The sequence below is a fragment of the Castor canadensis genome, chromosome 11 (assembly GCF_047511655.1).
Source record: "Castor canadensis chromosome 11, mCasCan1.hap1v2, whole genome shotgun sequence".
Taxonomy (NCBI): Eukaryota; Metazoa; Chordata; class Mammalia; order Rodentia; family Castoridae; genus Castor; species Castor canadensis.
The window spans coordinates 9,355,199-9,382,934 of record NC_133396.1 but is presented as its reverse complement, the minus strand read 5'-3'; the positions used below and the strand labels follow the sequence as shown (position 1 = coordinate 9,382,934).

The window sequence follows — 27,736 nt, the reverse complement described above, 5'->3', positions numbered from 1 at the left end:
ATGCTTTCCTCCACTGAAATGAGGGTGCTTGCTCTTGTGACAAACCACTATCCATTAATGTTAACACCAAAGTATAATGCAAATTATGCAGGTGTCTATACAGCAGAGATAGAAAAGAAAGGATTCATCCAACAGATGCTGCGTAGAAAAAACTCTACAAGGTTTTCACTCGACTAAAGAAAGATAGAAAATATTTTTTGAACCTGGGTTGCTGTCAACAAGAGAAATAGGGATACCTAGGAACTATTGTTTTTAAAGGAAGTAGAGTTTGGATTTGAAACAAATCAAATCTGCGGTCAGTAACAACCTGCATGAAAATAGTTCAAAATGTGAGACTCTAGTAGGGGGAATTGTCCCCATTCTTGCTTCTTTTCTGACAATCTTTGTATTTGTTTAGAGTCTGTGCTATGCAATGGAACTGTCTGTGCTGATGGAAATGCTCTTCATCCATAAGGTCCAGGATGGTGGCACGAGCCACATGTGGCTGTTAAGCCCTTGAAATGTGGCTACTTAATAAAGACATTGCCAGTCATGGTGGTTCCTGCCTGAAATCCAAGCTACTTAGGAGGAGAGATGAGGAGGATCATTGTTGGAGGCCAACCCAGGGGGAGAAGTTAGGGAGACCCCATCTCAATCAGTAGGTTGGGTATGGTGATATATGCCAACTATCCAGAAGATCGAAGGAAGAAAGACTGCCATCCAACAGTGGGGCTTGGTTGTTAGAGCACCTGGCAAGCTGAAATCCCTAAGTTCAAATCCCAAAGTCACAGAAAGAGAGAAAAGAAAGGGAGAGAGAGAGAGAGAGAGAAAGAGAGAAAAAATGAAAGGAAGAGAGAGAAAAGAAAGGAAGGAAAGGAAGGAAGGAGGGAAGGAAGAAAGGAAGGAGGGAAGGAGGGAAAGTGGGAAGGAAGGAGGGAAGGAGGGAAAGAGGGAAGGAAGGAAGGAGGGAGGAAAGGAGAGAGGGAGGAAAAGAGAGAGAGGGAGGGAAGGAGAGGAGAGAGGAAAAGAAGAAGGGAAGGATGAAAAAGAAGGAAGGAAGAAAGGAAGGAAGGAGGGAAGGAAGAAGGGAAGGAAGGAGGGATGGAAGGAGGGAAGGAAGGAAGGAAGCATGAAAAGGAAGGAGGGAAGGAGTGAAAGGAAGGAAGGAAAGCAGGGAGGGAAGGAGGGAAGGAAGGAGGGAGAAAAGGAGGGAGGGAAGGAAGGAAGGAGGGAGGGAAGGAAGGAAGTTAACTTTAATTAAAACTTATTTGAATTTAAATAGCCACATGTATCCAGTCACTATCCTATTGAGCATTCCTGGTTTGAAGAATCATTACACATTCAACATCTCAATCTAGGAACTTCAGACAAACTTATCTACATCATTTTTAAAATTTTTTCTTTAGTTCATTTATTGAATAAACACCCATTCGGTACCTATGAGCACTGGTGCATTATTGTCTTCCCACCATTAGGCACAGATAAGGCCCTCAGTCTAGGAAGTTTCTGCTCCAGTAGGTCCCATTAATTATCAGATCCTATAGTCTCAATTGGAACATCATTCAACTTTACCTGCTTCATCTCTTCTATTTTCAAAAACTTCTCAAGCTTATTAAAATTTATCCAAAAGGAAAAAAATCACCAAAATATTTTGTTTTACTTCTAATTACTGTCGTGTTTTCATGCTATGGAACAGAAACAAAAGTTGCTTTTCAACCAATTATTTTGTTATTATGGCAGATACCTTAAAACTGAAATCTTCAAATTATTGGCTTTCAACTAGAAGATGTGAAAAGTCCAAGGTAACTTTTCATGATACCCCTTTTTTTTTCTATTCACCAAAGGTTTTCTGACAAGAAGTATTGATTAAGGTCCACAAAACTTTTGATTTATCCATCTTATTGTTAACGCTGATGTATGTCTACTTGTGTTATGTAAGTCTCTATGTCTATGTGTTGCTGTAATCTATAGTGAAACAAGTATTTTTACCCAGGTTTGAAAGTATGCTTTTACAAACAAAGGGAAAACTGTTCTGAAGTGGCTCAAATATTCAGATATTCAGTGAAATTGTCCATTATGCCTGACGGTACTAGCAATGACACAGGTGACATGGTAATGATTTTCCAATGCAAAATACATTCTGAATTATTGTTCAGTAGACAGATTTTTCTTTTGATAATTTGTGAATGCCTTGGTCATCAGATTGAAACTCTTACTTACAAAGCATGGCTTCAAGTCATGGAGGGCAGGAAAAGAAAGAAACTTGTCAAAGATTTTATCTTGTGATCACAAATCCATCCAGGACTGTAAATTTGTCAGAGAAATCCACTGAATGATCTGGAGGAAAACCAAGAACATTTATGAAGGAAACACCAACCTCATACAAGTGTCAAAAGGATAGGAAATCAATGTCTGCAAAGTCTTTAGACTGTCAAAAAGACATGCTTTTGACTGCTTTGGCTCGGACTCCTTGAGACACCCAAAGGAATTATTAGAGGCTGGGACCAGCAAGCCTCATTACTATAGATGTAATAAAGCTTATTTTCTGTAGACTTCTTGGTTATCACCATTCAGAAGTGATGAAATGCTGATATCCCCAAAACTCTCATGAACGATGCAGTAACCAAATCTAATTTTTAGGTCTTAAAATTGCTAACTTCCTAGCAAAGCCAACAAGAATTACACAAATGACTGTTTTTACAATCATAATGAAAAGCAACTTGTTATATCGAAAACTTTTATAGGTAAAGGAACTGGGGGTTTCTGATATACCACCATTGAAATAACATCTACACAATTTATTCTGATGAGTCACAAATTAAAAGTACTATGACATCCTGCAGAAGTGATTTAGCCTAGCGTAGGCAACTTGTACAGTACATTAACCAGTATTCAGCTGTGCCTTTTGTAACACAGAAAGAAAATAAAGAAGAAATACAGGACCCTCAGAAAATACTAAGAAGATCTATCAGGGCCCGGCTCTGAATCTCAAACCTCAGGTTCAGTCTATACAGGCAGGCATTAAACTCACCTTATTTTCTGTCCTAAATCCTGGATGCAGAAGAAAGGCTCTAAGTAATATATGCCATTCTGACCCCAAAGGGATTTTATTATTCTCTCACCAGGGAGCTTAATTTTCATCTTAATTAAATAGTGCTTTGAAAAAAGACACATCTAATTTGTTTACTATTTTCATTAGTGTAGTTTTTTTGGTAACCAATATGGGAACAGAAGTGGTTGTTTGGGCCTCAGAGCCTGTGAGTAAACTGGCTGTAACAGAAGGTGGCTTTCTACAGAGTGTATTGTTGTTGTTTTTCTAAAAATAGTTTCTCTCAACAGCTGTATCTGGTGGACATTTTTCTAGAGTTTTTAATTTTCTAAAACTTGTCCAATTATAAGAATTTCCTGGAATGATTGTTAAGTGCAGATCACCAGATCCTCTCCCAGGGATTTTGACTTCTAAGGCAGATCTGAGAATTTGAATTTTTAGCAAGTATTCCTCTTTTGAGAAATACTGCCTTAGTCTATCAACTGGTTATCAGAAAGCAAGCATTGGAGTCAAATAATAGTACTGGGATCTGAGCAAGTTCATCAATTCTTGGTTATAACTTGTTCCTCCCAGCTTCTTTCCAAATTTCTTGTCTTTAAGAGATGTTTATAGACAGTTGTCCCTCTGGCTGTTTACAAAAGGATGGGGATGTCCTTATTCATTTAATATTACATTCTGCGCTTCCGACTGCTGGCTACAGAAATAACTTGCTCATCTTCTAAATACTCTAAAATGGACTTGGCTCAGGTTGTCTAAGAAGCAGACTCTGAGATGGAGATTTGCATGCACAAGTTGATTGGGGAGCTTTTGTGACTCAACACCTTTGATGGAGTGAAAAAAACAGGACTAGGGAGAGGAACATGTTGAACAGCAAGCCCTCCAACAAAGCATCAACTAATCCCAAAGAGAGTTCTCAAGCCAGGGAGGTACTTCACAGTTGGCTCAGCCTCAGGCAAGTAAGCCAGGTGCTTATCATACATGTTAATGTTTTATTGGATGTGGGCTGCCCAGGATGTATGACCGCTAAAGGTAGTTATCTTCTGAGAGCATTTTTCAGAAAGAATTCAATCATGATCCATCAATTGTAAGTGCCAAGTGGGAAGTAAGTTGGATTTGAAGGTGACATCTGGTATACACCATAGAATCCACTGTAAAGATAGTCTATTTGTTGGTTCCAATCCTTCTTACCTCCATTCATATCTGATTGGTCTACATTTCAATAAGAAAACAAATAAGTGGGGGCCCATGATCACCTCAGAGAAACCTAAGAAACTGTAAACATTTTAAGACTGGTGATTTGACAGAGAGTTTATGCACATTTTCAATGTACAATAAGGGCAGAGAAGGAGAGTCAACACATTTTAGCACTAAGATGTCAGATTTCATTAGAGTTAGTTGTTCCAGGAAAGCAAAGGGAAATAAAACACAGAGAAATACTAACAAAGACTCACATTACCAACCTCTTAAATACGGTGACCATACATTGATAGTTTAAATAGAAAAAAAAAGGAAATGTGCATTTTACACATTTCAGTGAATCAACATTCTCGTCCACTAAGGCCTCTCATCAATCATTTAGTGGTCAGACAACCCCACAAACAAGGAGTGCATCCAAGCTCACTTCTGGAGTTATTATGAATTTCAGGTGTTGTGTGCTAGCCTTCACAGTGAATACTTTCACAGAGTACAGGGCAACACGCGGCATCAATCCTCCCCTAAACGGTCTGTTTCTCAAATTTTCAGCTGAGGATAATCACACTTAAGTCAAGTGTCAACAGAGGTCTTATTTAACCACAAAAAGCCAGACAGTACAATTCTTGGGTTGCCTATATAGAAGCCAGTGTTCTCCAGGGCTAGGCTTTCTTCTGTCATTACTAACATGGAAGACCTTTAGCAGTATATTGACAAGTGTGAATGGAAAGGGGCATAAAGCCCACATACTTACTTGTACATTAAATTTGAGAAAGACAATTTTGAAAGTAAATGACTGAATGTTTGATGAGCCAGAGATGCTTTGGACCCAAATCTAAGTCAACATGTCCCCAAAGAGGATGAAGATCATTGCTCCTGCTACTCATTAACTCATAGTAATCATTGATATAATAATAGGCTTTGTTCATGTACCCCAGTGTCAGTTTTTGTTTCACTTAATATCTTAAAAGTTTGCTGCAATTGAATGTTCTTTGGATTTCTCTAGCACCTGATTTTCTTTTTTGAAAAATTTTTATCAGCATATTATTGTTGTACTTGGGATACATTGTGACATTTATGAAAGTGCTTACAACAGATGTTAGCTAGATTTTCCCACTCCATCATTTTCCTTTATCCCCCTTCCCCTCTATGTAGAATAGTTTCAACAGATCTCATTGTTCCATTTTCATACATAAGTACGTAATATTTCTACCATATTTACCCTCCTTCACTCTTTCTTTATGTTCTCCCCCCTCCCACTGGTGCTAACCCCCACACAGGACCTGTTTTACCTTCCTGTCCTTCATTTTTGAAACAAAGACATCTTTTTGATGCTTAAAATAGCTATATAGGGGGTTTCACTGTGACATTTCAATATATGTATGTATTATATCCTGAATTGGTTCATCTCCTCCATTTTTCTTCTTTCTACCTTAGTCCCCTTCTTATGGTGATTTCAACAAATTTAAATATGCTAGATTCATTCTTTTATAGAAAGTACATCAGCCATATTCACTTTCTTTGCTTCCTCCTGTTATTCTCTCCCTCCCATTGGTGCCCTCTACCTAGTTTGTTTCTGTTTCATTAGCATCCTCCCTTACTTACTCTTCCTCTTTTCTCATCTTAAATGTGGCCCTCAGTTCTACTTTCTCTCAATGCTTCTCACTATGTGATTTTATACAATCTTGTGATTGTATGAAATACCACACACATGCCTAAGACTTCTATAGTCACGTCCCAGGTCTGAGTTGTCTGTCCTTTGCACTTTCAACAGCGATATTTGGATGTGTGATAGGCATCCAGTATTTCACTTTATCCTGACCAAAACGTATGACTTTTCCCTTCAAATCTGCCCTTCCCCGACTAATTCCAATAAAGGGGGTCTATCACCATCCACCCAGTGTGGTCTAGTTATAGATCTGACCATTGCCGTTTTCCTCTGTCTTACTCCTTTACCTCACATCAAATTCACTAATGAACCACATTTCCTTAACTTCAGAATACAGCCTAACTTAACTCCACAAATCCAACACTTGAATTCTCATGATTCTGACTTGGCCCGTTACAAAAGACTCCAACTTAATTCCTGCTCTAACTATACCAACTACCTTTTTTTCTATAAAATGTCCAAATTATATTTTAAGAACATGAATCAGATCAGGTTGTTCTGTTGTTCAAGTTCTTCTCCAAACCTTCCATGCTATTTAAAAGAAAAAAAAAATGAAGTTTCCATGTTGACCTTTAAAGCCGTATTTGACCAATGTAATTTCTTTTCAGTCTGATCTGGCCTTACTCTGCAGCAAGAATGAGTGTCTTCCAGGTGTTCTTTATACCTGTCAATATGTTCATCTATCACAGCTTTTGAACTTACATGAATTCTGCCTAGAATATACTTCCTAGGGCCTCACATGACTGCCTCCCTCAGAGCAGCAAGTCTGGCCTACAATGCCTCTTCTCACACAGATCGCTCCTTTGATCACTCTTCCTAAATAGCTCTGTATCTCCACATCACTCCCTCTATTTGTTGTATTTGCATCACTGTGCCCAAAATAGGTAGAAAGGAGTTATTCTGGCTCATGGTTTCAAAGGGTTCAGTCCATAGTTGTTTGGCCCCATGTGCTGTAGTAGAACATGATGGTGGCAGGAGCTTATAGCAGAGGAGCTTTTCCACCTTGTGGTAAACAGGAAATAGAGAGAGAGGAAGGGAAAGGACAAGATGCATCTCCCACAGACATGTCCCCAGTGAACTACTTCTTCCAGCTAGACCCCATCTCTTAAAGTTTTCAGAACCTCCCAAGGCAGTCCCATCAAATGGAACCAAGTTTTCAAAATATAAGATGTATGGAGGGATATTTCACATTCAAACCATAACCCTCCCAATCACCATGGTGCATGTTGCTATCACAGCATGGAGAGCAACTAAAAAGACCTTCTTTATTATTTTATGTCTTGTGAAGACATGGCCACTGTGTATATTTAATTTCAGGACACAGATCAGTGCCTAGCATACAATAAACACTCAATAAATATTTGGCAAGTAAAAGCATTTGTTTCCCTTCTCTGATTTATCCCTCTAAAATTGTACCATTTCACTGGTAAGAATTAGTTCTTGATGTAAGCCTCGTTTCTTTGAAAATCTCTATTCTGCCCTATAATAAAAGTCTGACCCAACCTTTGAAATTGCCCCTTTGTTAGGTTTATTATTTCATAAGCCACCTTTTCTAACAAGCAGTTGAGATAGCCATGTTGCTTTCTTGTGGTCACAGAACTGCTGTGATTCATTTTGGTGGGTATGTGACCTGTAAGTACTATAATAAAAAGCCATGTAATTTAGAAACAAAATTTTTGCAAGAATTATTTTCTCTAGATCCATCCTTGACCAACTCAACCATATCTGACACCTGAATATGTTTAATATTTTGATATTCAATTAAAATCAAATTATTATGAACTTATTAGTCCACTCTGCAACCTCTTATATATAATTCTCAAAATCCAATTTCATCCCCAAATCCAATTTCATTTCTGAAATAGTAAGATACATTGGAACATTGTGACAAATTCAATTGTTGGCAAAACCTATTTTAATGGATATGAAGTCATTGATCATTTTATGTATTTCATTTAATGTGAATGTTCACATGATTTGCTGCAATATTATTATGTTTAATTATGGTACAGTCTCATCCACTATTCTTTCTCCCAGACAGTCCACATGTACCTAGTTGCTCTATCTGATGACAATAGCCATTACTGTTTTTTCTGTGTATTTTCACTGTTATGAATTTAGCTGTAAATATGAAAAGATATTTCTTATGCATATGGTGCACCCTAGAAATACTACATTCACATACACACTTCTGTAATTTTTTCTAGTTAATAATATATCAGGGATGTGTTCATCGTATTTCCGTTACTGTAACTGAGATAAATCAATCTGCAAAGTGAAATGTTTTATTTTGGCTTACAGTTTTGGAGGTTTCAGTCCATAACTGATTGCTCCTACAGCTTCGAGTCTGTGTTGGCACATCATTGTGGGGTGTGTGGTTGAATAAAACCATTCACCCCTGATCAGGAAAGAAAAGAGAAAGGAAGAGAACAGGGTACCACAATCCCCTTTGAGAACACACCCCCAATGAACAAAACATCCCATTGGACCCTACCTCAAAATTTCCACCAAACTGAGGATTAAGCCTTTAACATGTAAGCCTTTGGGGCTTCCACAATGTTCTTATTTTACACAAATGTTATCATATTAAGGCTAAGCAAGCCAGGCTCCAGTGGCCCACACCTGTAATCCTAGCTACTCAGGAGGCAGAGATCAGGAGGATCACAGTTCAAAACCAGCATGGACAAATAGTTCATAAGACCCTATCTCAAAAAAACCCACCACAAAAAAAGGCCAGATAGAGTGGCTCAAGTAGCTGTATATGAAGATCCAAATTACAGCAAAAGAAATCATGTTATATCAATAAGAAGTTGCCCTTTCTTATAGTAGTATTTTATTCTATAAAGGTGTCATAATTTCTCCAGCTAGCCACTTATTTATAGCTATTCAATTACTTACAATATTTTGCTATCATAAATTATGTGCCAATGTTCCTATGTTCAGAAATACCTATAAAATAAATCGTAGAAAAACACCCTAATTAAACAGACAATGGATTTGGACAGGGATAGTCTACATAAAAGAAAATACAAATAGTTCTTATTTTGTGCATTTAAAGGAGATAAAACTACATTAAAGAAATTAGGCCTTTGTCTCTAACATTTAACAAATATGTTTTCCTGATTTATTGCCCAACTTTTGACTTTCTTTATGGTATTTATAGTAAATTGTTTTAACTTTTGCAAACTTAGATTGTTGAATATTTTTATACTTTTACATTTCATGGACTTTGTATGATATCAGGAAGGCTTTCTCACTCTAAGATAATTGATTCAAAATGATACCATTTTTCTATACCATGTTTTTTTCTGCTAATATACATCAACTACACTCAGGTTTTTATGTCTGTGGATATATTTGGGGTTAAGAGGCTGAGTTTCAACCAATTTCTCTTCCAATTTTGATCCATTATTCCCAATGCTATGACCTGAATATTCCTTTTCTTTTTTACAGTTATCTTTCATTACACAAAGTATCTTTAAAATTCCAAATGGCAACCAAAATAAAACTCTGTTTTCTTTTTCATAATGACTCACTCACAGTAGGATTGTTGATATGGCTGGCATCTTTCTGTTGTGTGTAAGGCCAGGAAATGTGTATTGGATTACGTGATGGTGCACAGGTTGAAGGGCTGCCTCTCCTCCTTGGTGAGATCAAGAGGTGCTATGTCCTTGCTCCTTTGCATTGGAGACAACTGAGAACAAGCCGAGTGGTTTTTCTTTTCTGTGCTTCATTGTACTTACTTTAGAATCTGAAATGTTAGAAAATAGCCGAAGTAGTAAAATAAATAGAAGTTTTGTTAGGAAGTTATTCTTCCTTTTTACTGAAGGCTTTTATTAATACTTTTTGGGTTTTGGTGGTACTAGGGTTTGAACTCAAAGCCTCATGCTTGCTAGGCAAGTGCTTTAGATAGATAGATACCTATCTATCTAGATTTAGATATATGTAGATTATATAGATTTATATATATAAAACTATTGGAATTTCTATAACTAGGGCTAATAAATGCTTATATTTTATACATTTTAATTTATAAGACCAGTGTGTTCTATCTTTAATGAGAAATTTTGAATTATCTAATTAAAATTTTAGTTCTACCATGAATTTTTCATTAATAAAAATCCCTGAGTATTTTCTATATGTAACTTTCTCTTTTAAGGGCTGTGAAAGACTCAGAAATGAAGGCCAATTCTTGTTCCATCATAGTTTTCTGACATAGTTTAACTAGAATAGTCAGTAATAGAGCTATTCCATGAAGGGGCAGGAGTTACCTAAAAATGAATTTGAATATGATGAATGTTGTCATAATGACTAAAGGAATTTTCCTAGCATACAGAAGGAAGGAGCAATTTCAAATAATTTAGATACATTTTCATGGAAGCACTGACATTGAACCAGTCCTTGAAATTTATTTGCACTTTTAATATGTCAAGAAAATGATTTACACACATTCCAAAAAGGGTGACTTTTGCCTAAAATAAGGGCATAGAAACAAGACAATTATTCAAGCAACAATCAGAAGGTTTTAAGAACTGAGATCAGAAATGAGAACAAACCACTTGAAATCCCATACTCCAGTGACTTCAGAATTCTGTTGATTTTAACTTCCACTTTTTTCTTTGCACCAGTTTAGTTTTCTTCATCACCAAATTACTGCTCTAGGCCAGAGCCTAATCACTTCAATTTGAGGTGACTGAAATACCTGGAGTTCATGTGTCCATCCCTTGGTCTTCCACAATGTTCTTATTTTACACAAATGTTATCATATTAAGGCTAAGCAAGCCAGGCTCCAGTGGCCCACACCTGTAATCCTAGCTACTCAGGAGGCAGAGATCAGGAGGATCACAGTTCAAAACCAGCATGGACAAATAGCTCATGAGACCCTAGCACGAAAAAACCCATCACACAAAAAGGCCAGATAGAGTGCCTCAAGTTGAAAGCCCTGAATTCATCCCCCAGTACTTTAAAAAAAAAAACTAAGCAAATATCTTGGTGGCTCCTTCACTACACGCAGGCTAAAGCTGAAATAATATAGTGACCAATGGCTTTATTCTGCTGGTTCATGTTCCTCTAACTTTAAAAAACTCTTCAGCATGCACTCTGAGTTTTAGCACTTACAAAATATTTGTAGTTACAAATTGTACAAATATCACAACTGAATATTTATAACTTTTTTCCACTTGCAAGTGACCCAATGTCCTCCTTAACTCTTTTCTTATCTGACATACAATAGCTTTTCAAAATTAGTTCAATTTTTTTCTTCTTTGTGAGACATTTGCTGACCCACAACAACCCAAATGACATCCATACACTTTTTTTTTCAAGGAATTGTAATACTTTTTTATCATCATGCCACATGGTTGGGTGCAGTCCTAGAAAGGTATAGTAGGTTGTGACCACATTATTTCACTGTTCTCTGGTTCATCTGTCCTCCATGGTCTGTTTACCAGCAGCAGAGATACTGAACCTTGTAGTAGAGTTGCATAAGGCACATTTTTAGTTAGTTACAGGATCTACTATGTCACTACTTTGGACTTACAGGACTTATTAGTGAAACTGCAATGAAAACTAAGAACAAAGAACAGTGGTTATAAGAATGGAAGAGTCCATTGAGATGCTGGCTGTGTCTTCCTAGCAACATTTGTGGAAGCCTCCTTCTGTGCCCACAAGCCCCAGGCAGATGTCCTACAGAGTTTTCACTGACTTGGCAAAAAACTTCAATACTTTCTTTATAACTATTTCTAAACATGGAAACATGAGAAGGGTTAGTCTGAAGAGAAGAGCTGTGAGAGGTTCTCTCTGAATATTCTTCTCTTCATATGCCTGTTTAGGGGACTATGTGAAAGTTTGTCCTACAAATATTTTGGCAAGTTTACCAAATGTCTAACTATTAAATGTATGTTATTTAATAGAAGACCAGAGGGTGTTAAGTCCTACCTTGTCGAGTTTTCTTCTTTACCCATTCCAATTCTGCAATGATTTAATTAAAGTATTCTTTGAATTTTAGATCTGATACATCACTTTCTCAATGAAATTGCAAATATTCTTGCAAACATCCTACCAAGCTTCCACAGACCTTGCTAACACACTCCAAGTTTATTCTGAATGGCCTGTGTCCAAAGCCAGGCAATTTGGTCATCCTTAATCTCATTCCTAATGTTCCACTTCCTTTGCAACTGAGTGGTCATGTTGTCCAGGATGCTCCATGAGACATACAGGAACTATTGGAAGGGGATTTATTGAGAAAGTTCATGATGAACTGATAAATGGGGCTGGCTGGCCAACTTAACTTCTTTGCCTTTGCCTATGGCTCCAGAAGCTGTGCTAGAGGCAAAAAGCAGGATGTTTAGTATGTTGCAGAAAGATAGAAAGTGTAAGAGGTTTTAGTGATATTTTACTGAGCCACTACCTCAATTCCACATTCTGGTTATGTGAGGAGAACAAAGACACACTTTGTAAGGCTTGCTGTTATTTGTAGCTAAACATGTTCCCTGCAGGTAGTGTATCCTGGGCGGTAGAGAAGAAGAAAGTCATAATAGGTTTTCCCTAGAACTTTTATAGAGGACAATCTAAAAACTAGGACATTGTTGATTTTTAATCAAATGGATTTTATGTATGATAAGACAATGTACACTGAAGAAAGAAGAATTCTTATTCATGATAAATTCAAAACATTTTTTCTTCAACCATCTTTGTAAAATTGTTTGAAAAAACAGGAGTTTGGGGGATAAATTACTAAAAATAATGACCCAGAATGTTGAGACTAAGTTGGGTACTCTTAAAGTCCTATATCTTTGCTCCGAAACATTAAATATACCTATATAACATAAAGCAGCAAAGCCTGGACACGTTTAGTGGATACAGCTTGTACAGGCAAGCTCAAGTAGACAGGGTTTTGTTTCTCATTAGAAAAAGCAGAGATTTTGGCTGGTAAATATGTTTGGTTAGCCAGTCTTCTAACCTATGAATGGAAGGCAATTAGTTTTCAAGTTACAAACTTTTCTTCTTGCTCTATAGGCTTTACCTTCAAGCTGTTTTCATCTTAAACAAAGTTTGAGGGCCCTGAGCTGATATTTTGATACCCTGATAATTTGTGGTCTTGCTAAAGACTAAGTCTTTGCACAGCCTCCTGGAATTGATTTGTTATTTCAAACTTCCAATTATTTCACACCTTCTTTTGAGGCTTTTTCTAACTGGGTTTTATTTTCCCAGTTGAAATTAGAACTGGTCTAACTGTTGCCTCCGTCAAAATCAAAGTCCCTTTTTAAAGATTCAAATTGTACAGTGTTTTTAAATAGATGTTGGTGTTTTTTGCAATCTGCCTAATTTTGTGGGACAAACTAGAACCTTAAAATAGTGTGAAAATATTTTCTTACACAGTTCCCATACTCCATTTGTACCTATATAAAGTTCTCACAAGTAAACATTTTGTACAATATTTAGTTTTTAAATCTTTAGCAGACAATATAATAATTATCTATGAACCCCTAGATGGATTTTATGACTTGTGACTATGACTGTTTTCATCTTTATCCCTTCAAAAGGTAGAAAATGTCATATTACCACCATGCAATGTATGAGCAACCAGCTATTCCAAACTGAATTAGTCTAAACCCAGGTAACCACATTTTCATTAGAGAGAAAAAAAGAAGGAAAAGCTTAGCTGTTCTTATACCAAAACAACTAAATGTCATTCCAAAAATGAAAGGTCTTGTTTTAGTCCCTTGTAGACTGAGAATAAATGTTTTGGGTTACTGGAATTGATGGGTGTGATTTGCCATTATTTTCCATTTACTGAAAAAAATCTTAAGAAAAATAAAAATCACAGCTCATATGTTCCACTATCTTTCCCTAAACTGTTAGGTGTTTAAGTTGCCTTCTAAAACACATTCTAATTTTCTTGTATATATCTGCTCATTCATGTGGATATTTGCAAGCATAACTGTTTCTGTATAAATCTGATCAGTAAATCATGCTTCTAGAATGAAACATTGCTTGGGATAATTACTGATTTCACAATAGTTCATCAGATCCCAATTGAAAAACTTTCAGCTAAAGAAAATCCAAAAATAGGTTTATATCTTAAAGAGGATAATCTCATGAGAAATAAAATAAATTATTACATTCTTGCTTATCAAAGCATTCACCCACAATCATAATCACTCTTCTTGTTCTTAAAAAAGAACTATATCTCTCTGACTAATAAATATTTCACTAATATACTTTCTAATATATTTTCTAGAAAACTAAGGCCAAAAATTTCAATAAAATGAAAGATCAAATGACCTCTGGCCACTCAAAATAAATGCCAATTTACTCTCAATAGAGTTTCATCTATACTCAGTGCCTAGTAATTCTTACTGAGCTACATGTACAAACGCTTTTGTCGTGAAGTTATACAACATGTGAAAAATTAATGATAACAGCAGAAAGGGGATAATGTCAAGAAAAGTGTACATTGAAGAAGTTAAAAGTAAATACATTAAAACTAAGTAGTTATCAACAAATCAAATCATCAAACCAAAACACTGTCATCTAGCACCACTTCTAATAAGGAAAACAAACTTTAATACCTAAATCATCATAAGTTTTTATAACATTTCAGAAATGTATATCGAAAAGAAAATGATGTATTTTTTTTCAACTGATTGGCTTGCTCCTGTATTCTTAAATAGTGAAAAGGATAAGTAAAACAGGTGACTCTTTCTTGATCAGTGATTATCATAGATCAGTGTTGTACAACAGAAACAAGTTCAACCCATACATGTGAGCCTCTTGTGTATTTTTAAAGTTGCATTAGCTTCAATAAAAATAGTACAAAGGAAAAAGGTGAAGATAATTTTAATAATATAGTTATATAACTCAAACTTATAATTTAAATACAATTAATATAGAAATTAATGATATAGAATTGACAGTGTTTTTACTTAAGCTGAATCTCTGAAATCTGATGTGTATTTCATCCTTACATATAAATTTGAACGAGGACATTTCCAGTGCTCAGTAGTCACTTGTGTGCCAGCTACAGTATTGAACAGTTCTATTAAACAATTTTACCAAGAAGCTGCGAATAAATCAGTAAACAACATGAAAACAAGGTTCCTGTTTGCATGGACTTTACATTCTACTTCAGGAAAACTATAAAAACTACCCACAGGAAAAAATTCATGTGAATTCAAAATGCTTTGAAGAAAATTAAATGGTGCTCTGCAGATGAGGCATTTGACCTGCTACCTGACTGAGTGCAAACAGGCATGTTTTGGTACAGAGCATGTAGCAGGAAGTTTTCACAACAACCCCAGGGCAAACACAAGCCTACATGCTCATGCAACAACAGCCAAAGGATGGTAAGATCAGACCAAAGGAAAGCGAGAGCACAGTAAAAAGTCTGGTTAGCAGTATACACAGGACTTTGGAAATCAGGAGCGAGAGCCTCAGGGGTGGACAAAGGAGGAGAAACCTGGGAAGTATGGTAAGCACTGGAAATTCTGCAGGATTGTGCCCTACAGGTGAGATAGTCTTCACAAACTTGAAACAAAGCCTCAAATATTCTCCATCCCTAACTGGGTCAAGGTGAGCTTGCTAGTCATATTTCCCTTCTATTAGAAAATTAAATTCATTTTAGGAATTAATAAATTAATTCCTCTATATTTCAATGTAAAATGTGTACCATTTAGTCCAAAAGTACCAGGAACAACACCAAATAAGACCAGTAGGTAAGAGTGAAAAGACTAAGAGAACTGTAAGGTGATCCAGACTCTTGAGTTTGAAAACTCCTGCTTTATAATAACACCAATGACTGAATTCAAGAAAAAAAAAGACAAAAAGATGAAGAATTTCATTGAAAAACTGAAAATATCAGAAAAAGGAACCAAATATTCTTAAAATTGTAGAGGGGAAAAAAGCAACACTAGATGTATGATTTGGTGGCTGATGAAATACAGCATAAACAAAGCTGAGGAAAATGAAAAATAGGTCAGCAAAAAAAAAAATCCCCAGCTCAAATTGCAGAGAGAAAATGAAAAGTGTATTTGAAAACAGATATTAAAAAAGCATAAGAAGACATGTATAAAACAAGGGAAAATGGGCTAAATGAAAATTGCTGGAGTTCCTAAAGGAGAGGGAAGAGAAAATGAGGGTGAGGTATAAAATTTATTGTCTTATTGCTTCCCTCTGTTTTTCCACTTCTTCCTCACTATGGGAAAAAAAAATACAGAATAATACTTCACATAAGACACAAAAATCCCAGATTAAAGAGTTTAAGATAAAAAACAAAATCACAAAGTAAACAGAATAAAAGGAGGAGGCAAATATTTTCCTTGCCTCTCTAATCACAAATGTAAAATATGAAACTATAAGGAAAGATTGCTATATTTGTTGACCTGTGAATTTTTCTTATAAAAAACACTGCAACTAAAGTTTAAAGGCAATGACCAAATGAGAAAATAGCTGAACCAGGTGTACCACAAAAACTTATGCAGTAATTAAAATCATATTTCACCAGCAAATGTAATGACATGGAAAATGCTCAAAAGGTGTATTTACATTTAAAGCAGTTTATTACCTTTACTTCCAGTGAATATGGAGTAACAGGACTAGATTTACCTTCTCACAGTAAGCAAAGAGAATATCAGGCAAAATACATGGAACAGGGGATTCAGACTTTGGACAACTGTCATCAGAGCCCTGTAGTTCTTGGGAGAGGGGGAGCAAGCACAGTGAGCCCCAAACTGATCCCAGCTCACTGTTTGAAGGCAGCTTCAGGCTGCAGGGACCTGGACCTACACAGAGCCAGTGAACCAGACAGAGGTCAAGGTGGTGGGGGTGGGGACGGGGGGGAGGGGGATGCAGAGAGAAAGAGAAAGAGAGAAAGCCCATTTAAGATTTTGGCTGATATGAATCCACTCAAGTGAGAGAAGGTTACAAAAGGAATACAGAACAAGTGTTGGAATCCAGTGGACAAAATAATCTGGCTTGTGGAAATACTATATATCCCACAAGCCAGAGTAGAAAGACTTCATAACACCTGAGATAAAACAGCTATTATAAAGATGGCTTATAGTTTTAAGAATGTAGAGAAAGTGTGATAATTACAAGGAAAATGTAAAAAGAAGAAGAACCTAAAAGGAATTCACAGAGATTAAAAATGCAATCTTTTTTTTTTTGATTATTCCTATGTGCATACAATGTTTGGATCATTTCCCTCCCCACCCCCTCACTTCCAGGCAGAAACTGTTCTGCCTTATCTCTAATAGTGTTGAAGAGAGAGTATAATCAATAATAAGAAAGACATAGCGTTTTTGCTAGTTGAGGTAAGGATAGCTACACAGGGAGATTCCTAGCATTGCTTCCATGTACATATGTGTTACATTCTAAGTTGATTCTTCTCGAACTGACCTTTTCTCTAGTTCCTGATCCCCTTCTCTTATTGGCCTCTGTCACTTTAAAGTTTCTGCATTAGTTCCTTTAAAAATGCAATCTTTAAATTTCTAGTTTATTATTAAGTGTGCATGTCCTTTGGATGGACATGTGTTCATAGAAACTAGCTCTTGTTTCTAATACCAATTCATATAAAGAAACGAGGGCTCTGCAGAGAAATGACAGCTTATATTGGGCAGGAAATATACAAGATAAGCTTGGAGTACCTTGTAATGACAGAAAGTAATGAAATGCAAAGAAGTATCTCTCATGAACCAGAAATAAGACCCTCACCAGAAACTGAATTTTCCATTGGTTTGATATTTGACTTCCCAGTGTCCACAACAGTAAGAAAAATTGCTGTTCTTTATAAGCTTCCAAGTGTATCATATTTTGCTATAGCAGCCTGAATGAACTTAGAATATGTGGAAGTCTCAATATTAGAAATTCAAATACTATCCCCAAATTCATGTATTGAGTCAATGCAAACCCAATGAAAATCCCAGTAACTCTTTTTGTGGAATTTGACAAACTGAGTCTAAAACTTGTGAGGTAATGCAAAGGACCTAGCAAAGCCAAAGCAGTCTGAAAAAGAAAAAAAAGTACTGGAGAACTTGCAGCCTGTGGTTATTCTTCCTATTACTGTAACTTCCTGAAGTTACTGCAATCAACAGTGTGGTACTGGCATAAAGATAGACAGAAAGAGCTAAAGAATAAACAGAGATTCCAAAAATAGGTCCAAATGTATACTGCCAAATGAGCTTAATTTAGCAACTTTATTAAGATATATGTCACATACCATACATTTAAAGTGTAAAATTTAATGGATTTTAGAAAATCCAGGATTCTATAGCCATCACCACAATGAATTTCAGATATTTTCAGCAGTGACAAGAAACATCATATCCATAAGAAATCTCTCCCTATTTACTCCCAACCTCTCAAGTCCTAAGCAACCACAAATATGCTTTCTGTATTTATGGATTTTCCTGTTCCTTATATTTCATATAAATAGAATCATGCAGTACATGACCTTTAATGTATGGTTTTCTGCAATTAAAACAATGTTATCAACTTTCTTCCATGTTGTGTATTTGTCTGGATTCTCTGAGAAAATCAATAGAGGATGTCAACTGTAAAGAATTGGTTACCATCATTGTATAAGCTGAGAGTTCCAAGATCTGCATTCAGCAAGCTGAAGAGCCAGCAGAGTCAATGACATATGTTGTAGTCTGAGTTCAGGCGCCTGAAATCCTGGAGAAATGATGATGTAAAGCCCATTCCAAATCCAAGTCAAAAGGCAGAAGAAGACCAAGGTCCCAGCTCCAAGACAGTCAAGGAAAAGGAAAGACTTCTTACTCAGCCTTTTATTCTATTCAGAATATCAGGTTGGATCAGGTCTACCCACTAGAGGAAGGACCATCTGCTTTATGCAGTTTAAACATTCAAATGTTAATCTCATTCTGAAACATTCTGTTTAACCAAACATGTACCTACATATCCCATGGCCCACTTAAGTTGACATGGAAAATTAGTTAAAAAAACAACACCTCTGTTCTTTGTCAACTTGACACCCAGGCATATGTCCTCAAACCATACTTATCTCCAAATGAAGACAACTGCAAGGTCGTAAGTCCACCAAACATAATACAACTGCCCTGTGTTCAACCACAAATACACTAACCCCTTTCCAGAAGAAGAAGTAAAGTCTTTGGGGAATGCTTACTTTTCTTGACACTCTGTACTTGAATTAGGATCACATAACATTGACAATACCTCACACTGTGACATAAAGCCAATATCTCTCATGCTACATGATAAGGGAGGAAAACAAAGGCATAGCTATAGACACACACATGCACAAGCATAATCCTAACAGAACAAGGAAGAATATTCACGGAGGTCACAGTATTCATCTCCGTAATGAACACGTGGTCTGGTACTGGTAGCTGTCTTTTTTCACTACCATTCATCATGACCTTTGACTTTGATAGCATGATGCAAATCTTCATTCTTAAAGGAACTGTGACGTTAGTAGTCTTGCGTTTATTGTATTGCTGTAACTGACTTGATCCCAAGAGGTGACTATGGTAACATTAAGAGATGCCCTAAGAGATCACTTGTCTTCCAGACACACTCGTTCTTATTTGCATTGTGGAATAGTGGCCAAATTTCCCCTTGATAGTCAGGATCAGTCACCCTAACCAGGGTATTATTTTCCTTCTTTGCCTGTTACTTTAGAGGAAGAAGGAGTTCAAAGTTCACTGGCAGTTATCTTAACTTCCAGTTCCATGGGATCATTGTGTACTCAGTAGACACATTCCTCCAGACCTCTAGGCCAGCAGAGTATTTGGTGCCAGGAACAAGAAGTAGTTTTCATAATCGGTCAGTAGGAGTCATAGCGAGTGTGCCACTCCCACTTACACTTTTTCTTCCAGGACTGTGAATCCCAGCTAAGGGTGAAGAACCTCCATCAAGTGGACACTGCTTCACAGTGAATACACCCTGTGGGGAATCCTGCCGCCGTCCTGTGAACTATTGCACTTAGCTACTTAGCTCATGCTGTAACTCTTCAAAAGTCCTTTCCACCATCCCACTAAACTAGCTGCTTCAGGACAGTGGAGAGTATGGTAAGACCACTGAATTCCATGGACATTGGCCCATTGCTATGTTTCTATTTTTATAAAGTGAGATCCTTAATCAAAACCAGCGCTGTATGGAATATCACAAAGGTGGCTGACTAACAAATGATAAAGTCCACTGATGGTCATTTTGACAGAAACATTGCATGCAATCTAACTGATATTCAGAGTGACTGTTTTTTTCTAATCAGAAAAACTGTTTCTCCATACCAGGATGGAAATCATCCAACATAATCAACATGCCATGAGGTAGCTGGCTCATTGCTCCAAGGAACGGTACCATGTTTGGGACTCAGTGTTAGTCTCTGCTGCTAGAAGACTGAGCATTCAGCAGTAGCCATAGCCAGGTCAACTCATGTGAAAATCTCCATCCCTGCCACCATGGCCACTTTGCTTATGAACCCACTGGGCAATGATAGATGGGGCTAGAGTAAAAAGTTACCTGCTATCCACAGAACAAGTCATCCTATCCTTTGTAAAAGTCATCCTCTACTGAGCATTCAGCAGATATTTTCAAATATCTTCATCTCTTTTCTTGTTTGAGAGGTCTATCCACATATCTATTCCCCAGATTTCCATGTTAGCAATTTTCCAAATCTCTGGCCATCCAGATAAAACACTGGCCACAGCCCAGGGAGTGTTATAAAACTGTATATCTGCCTAGCTTTCCTTCTCACTCCCAAGCAAAGTAAACAATCAGAGGCACTACTTGCAGTCCTGCCCACTGGGATGACTTCCCTTCATTATTATTGTCCCAGAAAAGACTGGTAATACTGCAGTTGTCCAATTTTGAATGGAGTCCCAATCAATTTATTACATACAATTACCATCACAGTATGTGTCCTTATTTCTTATACCTTTTCATCACTGAATAACTTTCCACTACATGGCTATGTCACACTTTATTTTTCAGTTGCTTAATGTTTGGATTATTTTTACTTTTCTGCTTTTATGAATAAAGTTTCTGTGAATATTCATATAAAATTCTTGTATGGGCATATGTTTTATTTCTCTTGAGTACAGACTTAAGAGTAGAATTGCTGAATTTTGATGTTTAACTTTTGAGGAACTGCCACACTACTTTCCACAGTGGCTGTAGCATTTTATACTCTCACCAGTAATGTATGAAAGTCCCAATTTCTCTATATCCTCAAAAATATGAATGCCATCTTTTTCATTGTAGCCATCCTACTGGTGGTGAAGAGATAGCTTGTTGTGGCTTTGATTTTCATTTCTCTGATGCTTAATGATATTGGGCATCTTTCAGTTGCTTATTGGTCATTTTCACATTGTCTTTGAAGAAATGCCTGTTCAGACATCTTTCTCATTTCAATTGAGTTCTTTTTATCACTGAGTTATAAGGGTTCCTCAAATATCATAGACTATTAAATAGGGTTATTAGAGATAAGATTTGCAATATTTTCTCTCAGTGTGTGGATCTCCTCTTCACTAGCTTCCTGTGGCAGCATAAATTGAAAAGACGAATACAATGAAGTCCTATGTGTATATTTATATTAATATATATATTTAATAGAGTTCTTCCTTTGTCAAAGAAGGCACTTGGATTACACAATCTGAGTACATGTCCTATTACTTTCTTAAAAGGTTTTTATAGTTTTAAAACTTAGGTCTGCAGTTCTTTTTGAATTATATTTTTGTGTAAGAATTACAGGGTCTCACTTCTCTCTTTTGTAATTGAATATCCAATTATCCCAATACCATTTTTGAAAATATCATACTGTTCCCTGCAGGTTATCCTGGGATCCTTTGCAAAATTAAATTGATTATAAATAAATTAACCTAGTAGATGGATAGAGTATACTGCATGCTCCCAGCAACAGTATATTTTCTTTGTGTACATGAAACATTTCCCAGAATAGGCCCTAGGTTAGGCCAAAACCCAAGTCTCAACAAATTAAAAAATAGAAATCAGATATAATATTTTTTCCAACATGCGTGGGATAAATCTGAAACTAGACGACAGAATAAATACTGGAAAATTCACAAATATGTGGAACTTAAGATACTAAAAATACCAAACTTATGGTAGTCAGCAAAAGCAGTTCATGGAGGGAAACTTATAGCTATGAATACTTTACATTACAAAGAAGAGTAACATCCCACATACCACAAGGAACTATAAAAAGAAAAGCAAATGACAAAAGGTAGCAAAAAAGAGTAAATAATAGTGATTAAAACAGAGATGAATTAAATAGAGAATGGAAAGATAATAGAATCAATGAACCTGAAAGTTGGTTCTTTGAAAATACCTACAAAGTTGATAAACCTTTATCTAGATTAAGAATCAAAGATGTAAATAACTAACATCAGAAATGAAAGTGGTGACATTACCACTAACACTACAGAAGCAAAAAGAATTGTAATAGAACACTGTGAATAATTATGTACTGACAAATTTGACAACCCAGATGAACTTGAAAAATTCCAGAAACACACAAATTACCAAAACTGACAAAAGAAGAATCAGAAAATCTAAACAGGTCCTGTCTGAGGGATTGGAATCAGTGGGAGTGGGGAGGATATAAGGAAAGGGTATAGGAGGGTGAACACAGTAGAAATCTTATGTACACATGTATGTAAGTGAAAAAAATGAGATTAGTTGAAACTATTCCAGGACTAGGGGAGGAGGGATAAAGGAGAATGATAGAGGGGGTGAACTCAACTGTGAAGAACTTTTGTAAATGTTACAATGTACCCCTGGTACAAAAATAATAAAATAATATTTTAAAAAGAAAAGAAAATCTAAACAGACCAATAACAAGAGATTGGATCAGTAACTTAGGACCTGAAAAATTTAAAAAAAAAAGATGGTGATTTCTACCAAAAAGGTAAGAATTAAAATTAGTCCATCTCTAACTCTTTCGAATGGGGTAAAGGAAGGAATACTTTCTAGGCTGATCTATGAGGCCAACAATATGCAAAACACAGAAAACGAAACTAAAATCAAAGAAAACTATAGAACACATCTCTATAGATGAAGAAATCCTAAAAAAAAAATACTTACAAAAATCTTATTAAAAGAATTGCACATGATGACCAAGTAGGATTCATGCCAGAAATATGAAGGTGGTTCACCCACTGAAGTACATCACATAACAGAATAAATGAAACAACCCACGATTGTCCAACTGATGGCAGAAAAGCCTTTGCCAGTATCCAATGCTATTTCATGACAAAAACAGTCAGGAACTAGGAACCAGAGGGATCTCCCACAGTATGATGTAGGACATTTATGAAAAACCCGCAGGCAACGTCTTCGTCAGTTGGTGGCAGACTGAAAACTATCTCCTGATATCAGGATCAGGACAAGAATGCCTGCTTTCCCCACAACTGTTCAACTAGGTAAGAAAAAAACAAATCATCTGACTGGAAAGAAGGATGCAATCTCTACTGGCAGATGACCCAATCCCATAAAAAGAAAAGCTCACAAAATCCACAAAATTTAAATATATATATATATATATATATATATATATATATATATGTGCATTCATAAAATATGTATTTATGTAACAAATACATAGAAAATATAAAAATATGAATATATGGGAGCTAATAAATTCTGCAAAGTTTCAGGGTATGAGGTCAACACAAAAAAATCAGATATATTTCTATCTACTAGCAATGAACTGTCTGAAACAGAAATTAGTAAGACAGATCAGTGGTTGTCAGGGGTCAGAAATAGGGGAAAGGATATGAGGGATAATTTGTGATAATGGAAATCTTTTATATTATGATTGTGGTGGTAGTTACAAGAATATGCATTTGATAACTGTGAATTATACATTTTAAGATGGAGGCTTTACTTGTATATAAATAGATGTAAAAATAAAATGGATATTTTAACAATCTCCTTTTAAAATATTTGAATGCATTTAAAAAGGATGAAATGATGGATACCAAAGTAAAACACACAAGGGCTAATGATATATATATGTATATATATACATGTATGTATATATCTTTTTACCTTACATTATTTATAGCACATACCCATCAATTTTATAATAAAAATGCTATTAAAATGTGTAAGAGAATTGCTATACTTTAGATTTATTTCCATTTAAGAGTTAACATTTTAAAGCACTAGCATTCATCCTGTGAAACAGACCGGCTTTGACAATGACAAGTGCAGAGAGCTATCACAATGAGCTAAGATGACATAAACACTTAATGCCTATTTTACATTATGTCTCATAAATGTCTCTGTATCTGAGCTCCATTTGAAATGGATACAACTAAAAGACTCCAGAAATGGAGATCATAACTAAAAATTCAATAAACCATTTCTAATAAAATTGTCTGGTGTGTCTGACTAGAAAATCTGGAGAACTGTTTAACCACCAAAGCCATGTGAAATGGTCACAAGACAGTTTTCAAGGACTTAGCGAACATACTACACATGATGGAAACATGGGGAAGCATTAACTCCTCAGTGATGTTGACATCCAAGACCCACATTGTCCTAGGAGTCATAAAAATCTACTGGCAGAAGAGGAGAAAGTTCCTGGGGACAGACTAAATGGTAACCATCAGGAGAGATGGAAGTTGGAAGGACAGAGTTACAAAAGTAAGAGGAGACCAAAATATAAGTTTGGCACCCAACTCTGAAATTCTAGACAAGACACTGAGCATCCCAGGTGCTGGTAGCTATGGAGGATAAATAGAAATGCAGTCCAGAAGCTCATAGGTACAGGTATAGACTATCAGCAACAGTGAATGGCTAAAGAAATGTATCGCGATTCTATCACAATGGACAATGAAGTCCTTTGGGAAACTCCCTTAAGTAGTGGGACAAAATAAAACTAAACCCACCTTCAGTGTACAGTGTTACTATATAACAAGCATAACAGGATAATATGTACACATTGTCTCTACTCTAAAATGCCCAGATCTACCAGTGAGTTTGTTCTGGTTGATACAATTGTGGAAGTCTACAGTAAGTGAGTAGAAAAAGGCTCAAGGTTCAGATCTGTTCCAGGGAAAACTCTGGTCTGGTTCCACTCTCACCCTTCTTCCCCTGCACTTAGCTGAGAAACCATGAGTCTGCCTGTGGTTAGCAAAAAGACATTAGGGAACGGAGAGTGCCTGCTCTGTCCCCTGCCTATACCACATAAGACGTGCTGGCTCTAGTGTGTTTCTAATAGGAATAGGGAGGTCAAAGCTCATATTCAACCAAGATTTTCCTTCCACAAATTTACTATGTGTGGCTGCTTTTTTCCTATACTCCAGGGCTTGTAAAGATGAAGATGAGTCTTTCTTGTTCTACATATATTTTCTTTCAATGATAACAAGTACCAAGGACAAAATGATATCATCTAGCACAGGATCAGTCTAGCTACAAAATAAACATAAAGATTCCTGTTCCACACAGTGGTAAAAATTCAGTTTATCCAATTTTTTAAGCTTCTAGCATGAGGCCAATACATGGTAAGTTCTCAGGTAATAGCAGCTATTATTAAAGTCACTTTCATTCCTTGGTATCTGATAGGGCCATCAACATGACAGTCTTTTGGGGCATCCCCAAGGATGAAACCACCAAAGGAACAACCAGAGGGTCCAGGCACAGGGGACCCGAGTTTTCTGCTATCTCTGTCTCCCCTATGGTCCCTCCTATTGTACCTCAGTAGTCGGAGATTGCTTTGAGTCCCATCCCTACATGTTAACTTTTACATGATACCTTTTGAATCCAGCTCCTGGGCTCCCTGACCTCCCCCTAGGCATTTCATGCAGCCAGTTCTACCTTTCCAAATGAGTTGTGCTTTGTTTATGAGGAAGTGAAGTAACAATATAGCCCAGGGATGAATTAACCATTTAAATTTATTTATTTTTCATGTGTGTTTGAAAATAAGATGAGGATGATGAGGGAGTCAAGATATTCATGTCTGCTCTTACCCTATATGCTCAAAATACTCAATAACAATTCTTGCCATTTTTGAAATATGAAAGTACTCTAGTGTGTGTGTGTGTGTGTGTGTGTGTGTGTGAGAGAGAGAGAGAGAGAGAGAGAGAGAGAGAGAGAGAGAAATAACTGCCTTTTTACCTCAAACAGTTTTTCAAATCCAATGTGTGATACTTTAGACCTTTCACATTGGGTTTTTACTGGCAACGGTACTAAAAAAACCTCCTGAATAGCTACTACTGCTGAATTTTAAAATCTTGCTAGCCTTTCCCTAAGTCACATTTTAAAGGTACATCAGCATATGCTTGGCTCACTCACTATTCAGAAGTCTTATCCTTTTTTAATATACATTAATTTTACTAATACAAAACAGTAGATCCCAGTTCAACCATAAATCCATAAGACTTCATTAATCTACACAATTAAGAAAAAGAAACAGACATAGATAAGTATAAATTTCTATAGAAAGACATATCGACCTAAGCCAAGTTTTTTTCTTGAGGATCTACAAGTGAAAGTAACTGAAGGAAATGAATTTTTAAAAGTTTTACAAAGTCATCTCCTCAATAAGTGAATTAATGGTATCTTATAGAACATGTCTCCAGCATTTGAATTAAGTTTTCTGCTGGACATACCTGCCTTGCTGCCACTCATTTCTGTAAAACATAGACAAAGTTTTGCTCTCTGCAAACACACTTCCTTTTCATCTACCACCAAGGTCTCAGCCTAGGAATGTTTCACATAAAAAAATTTCTTCAGGCTCATCAACTGAATTCACAGGAATTGCACATTCCAAGGAAAGAGGCCATATTTATTTTTTTAAAACCCATCCCAGCCAACTACCGTAAACTTTGTTATTCTGAGAGCTCCTTGTTTCATTCTGCTTGGAGTCACCAACAGGTGACTGGATACTTGAGTGCATTTGTCTGCTCCTTGTGGATTCTTCTACAACTTGGAACCAGGATTCCAAGCACTTGGTCCAGAATCAACAGCCTCTTCCAGGGCCTCTTCCACCATTCACACCGGGAGCTGGTGTTGCCAGGTGGTCTTCGCCTCACAGCAGCCATGATGGATAACAGCAGGAAGCTTAGTAGGAGTCAAAGGAACTTAATGAGCATCAAGTATTGTGCACCAGGGGAATCAAAGCTATAATGGGATGTCACCTAAGGTCACCAGATTCTTTGGGGTTGAAATAAAATTGGCTTGACCCCTTTTACCACATCCTGTGGGTCATTCCAAGCTTTCTCCAAGATTTCTGCAAAATACCAGAGCCTCGGGTTCTCCTGGTCATATCTTCTTCAAATTCTTCTTCCTGGACTTTTGATTTCAATACTTTTTGCAGCTGTCTCTCCTCCTGTGGGCATTTTCTTTCCTTTTTCTGCTCCAAACATGGAACTCAGCTGGGTTTTTTTTTTTTTTTTCCTTCCCTCTGTCCCCAAAACATGGCATTTCTGTGGTAAGTGGATTTTCATGAAAGTTTTGGATATGAGGGAGGTTAAGCCACATGAATTCATAATTAAACTCAGCAGTGAATTTTAATCGTTCTTGTTCTTAATAATTGCTCGGCACCCTGACCTTTGGAATTTCTTACAGGTCATGTTTCTCTTTTAGCTCCTGTGCTATCCTCAACTCTTTTTATCAGCTCTCTCCTGCCTTTCTGCTCATGTGTACTCTGGAGGATGCAGATAGCTTTCTTTTACTATCTGAACACAGCATATCCTCGGGTCCTCTCTTTCTACACAGAGTGGCTTTCTGAAAGAAAGCTTTTGCCTTACATAAAGGCTAATTGTTGCAACTAGTACAATATGTTAATTCAACTTGAAAAGTTCTGCTTCATATATAACAATAAAAATGAGTCACCCACC

General features: G+C 36.6%; 1 pseudogene; it reads right to left on the bottom strand.

The window, feature by feature from the left end:
- The window catches only part of LOC109678663 (YTH domain-containing family protein 3-like), a 160,873-nt pseudogene extending 133,935 nt beyond the window's left edge, over positions 1 to 26,938 (bottom strand).
- Between the last annotated feature and the right edge of the window lie 798 nt (positions 26,939 to 27,736).